The 2,760-nt window shown below is 37.0% G+C and overlaps 1 non-coding gene across 1 annotated transcript; it reads left to right on the top strand.

Moving 5' to 3' along the window:
• The first annotated feature begins 508 nt into the window (after window positions 1-508).
• LOC121325079 lies at window positions 509-632 on the top strand. The gene has a single exon (XR_005951315.1). It is a non-coding gene; the product is annotated as a U6atac minor spliceosomal RNA (small nuclear RNA).
• Window positions 633-2,760: the final 2,128 nt, after the last annotated feature.

Below are 2,760 nucleotides of genomic sequence, written 5' to 3'. Positions count from 1 at the left end.
AGTAGTAGTAGTAGTAGTAGGAGTAGCAGTAGTAGTAGTAGTAGTAGCAGTAGTAGTAGCAGCAGCAGAAGTAGTATCATCGTAGTAGGAGTCATAGTCATCATAGTAGCAGTAGTAGCAGTCGTCATCTCATCATCATATAGTATCAGTAGTCCTCATCATAGTAGTCATCCATAGTCATCATAGTCATCCTCATCATCGTCATCTAATAGTCATACTCATAGTCGTCATCAGTAGTCAGTAGTAGGAGTCCTCAGTAGTAGTAGGGAGTATCAGGAGTAGCATCGTAGTCATCATAGTAGTCATATTAGGATCATCCTATCCTATATAGTAGTCTTAGTAGTAGTCCTATTTAAATGCCGGTGTGCGGTCCTTCACCAGCTGTCAATGACAGGCGATGATAAAATTGTACATAGCACCCCCTAAACAAAAAGTGATGCTACCAAAGCCTACACTGAACTAATTAAAACAAGAAGAGCAGTGAAAGGACTGTAAATGAAATGTACAAGTTTAGTAAAGAGAGACGGTTAGCACTCCCCTTGAGAAGGATGGAAGAGGTCCTAGTGGCCTTCTACCCACATGCGGTTCAGGCTTCGTCACTTAATTCGCCGCATCGCTAACGAAGTTGTTTTACTCTGTACCGTTTGTTTTGGTTCATTATTACAGTAGTCGTAGCAGTAATAGTATATATATATAATTATCAATCCAGCATTACCAAGTGTGCTATACATTCATGATTAATACAGGTGGGTAATTTATTTATTTATTTAGGTTGGGGTGAAGGTCGGGAGGATTTGGTTTAATTTTCAGAAAATAAATATGTTTCCTCTTATATAAACATTTACTAACAAAGAGGGAAAAACTGGTTCACTGTAACACCGTGGAGAAGATGTTGATTGATTGATTGATTGATGTTTGCTTTTATTGTGAAAATGAACAACTTCCCGAATTGACTGACAGACCTCAATCAGGTGACGTCACAAAGGAGCTCCTTCAACGACAGGAAACATTGTCTGCCCTTTTGAAGAATGAAGTCTGAAGCCCTGTCTGGTGAAGGATCATAAACCCTGGCGTGTAGGATGTTAACCGTGCACGGGGCACTCTCCAGTCACAATGCCTTTCCACTTGGTCACAGAGCAACAGCGTGGTCACCAGCGCATACATATTCAAATCCTGAAATAAATGATAAGCTGAGCCCTTCCAGGGCTGTTTCTCATTCTCACTACATTTGTGAGAACCGTCATTGGTTATTAGCAGAGTAGCAGGAGCACCATTATTATTAGTAGTGCTTTTACTATTTACTATTCAAGTCAAGAATGAAAAGCTATTTTTATGATCTGTCGTTTCCATTTTAATCTGACTGTGATTTCTTTTACTGTTGCTGTTTTTACTGTTCTTATTTTTTATGTACTAGAGTTTTATTACAGCTTTTATGGTTTTTGCAGTTTTATTGTTGATGTTTTTAACTGTTGTTTTCTGTTAAGCGCCTTGAGATGGGTCTGCAATGAAAAGCGCTATATGAATATGAATTCATTATTATTATTATTATTATTATTATTATTATTATTATTAGTAGTAGTAGTAGTAGTAGTAGTAGTAGTAGTAGTAGTAGTAGTAGTAGTAGTAGTAGTAGTAGGCTAGTAATTATAGAAGTCCCTTTTAATTGGAAATGCATTTAAAGTAATCATCTTTCAAACTAAATTACCTATTCAAATAATAACATTTTGCATCTTTTCTGTGTGATTTCACGGTTTGCATTGCTGCCTGGTTTTAGCATTGCTTACTATAACAAGTCACTGGCCCATTTGCTTTTGGATCTCTGTTCATAGAATCCCATGTGACCGGCTATATCTGACCAGCACACTCCAGACAGGGGCCAGACTGCTAATTGTTTACAAGATGTCTCAAGTTCAACTGCGCACTCCCCGCACTGCAGACAACAGGGGGCGGCGTGGACGTGAACTTGAGCGAGAGCGATTCTTAAACCGCAAAAGCTCACTCTGTGAACCGGCCTCATAAGCCCGACAGAATAAGCCAAACCATTCCATACAAATAGCAAGAGGTTGCTGTTTCACAGCCAGTACTGATATGTACAGCTGTGACCAAAAGTTTGGCATCGCCCTATAGCATTAACTCATTTTCTTTCATAAAGTCGAATGACTTGCTGAATAATGTTACCTTAACATATTAAATTACATTACGCTGTCCAGTTTTCCATGTACATAACGAAAAAATTTGACATTTCCAAATCTAACATGAAATGCAGTACTGCTATACGGCGCTTCCGGTAGACTTTTGTTAATCAGTGTCACTATTCAAAGTTTAAAAAACTTCAGTGTGTTTATGCTTAAAATACCATGCCAAACTCTACACCACGTATTATTATTATTATTATTTATTATTATTATTATTATTATTATTATTATTATTATTATTATTATTATTATTATTATTTGAAGTACATGTTTCAAACCCATATTTACTGTTACTCACATTTTCTTGCTGCATGAACTGAACTGGAGGTCCTCATTCCTACGTGCTATATATATTTATTTATAAACAGCCCTGCAATCTTTTTGTTTTATTTATTAGTTGTGGTGATTTTTTTCTTCATTAAAACTAGCCCCCTCAAAAACCAAATGACCACATGTGTACCAGAATTAAACAGGGAGATTTCAATTATCTGCGCAATTCTTTGTTGCAGGGAAATTCGAAACGAAAACCAAAGATCCGTATTATTTTGCAGTGCCAACCTCAATA

The sequence above is a fragment of the Polyodon spathula genome, chromosome 12 (assembly GCF_017654505.1).
Source record: "Polyodon spathula isolate WHYD16114869_AA chromosome 12, ASM1765450v1, whole genome shotgun sequence".
In the NCBI taxonomy this organism is placed as follows: domain Eukaryota; kingdom Metazoa; phylum Chordata; class Actinopteri; order Acipenseriformes; family Polyodontidae; genus Polyodon; species Polyodon spathula.
The sequence above is the reverse complement of the archived record's forward strand: the minus strand, read 5'-3'. Positions and strand labels throughout refer to the sequence as shown.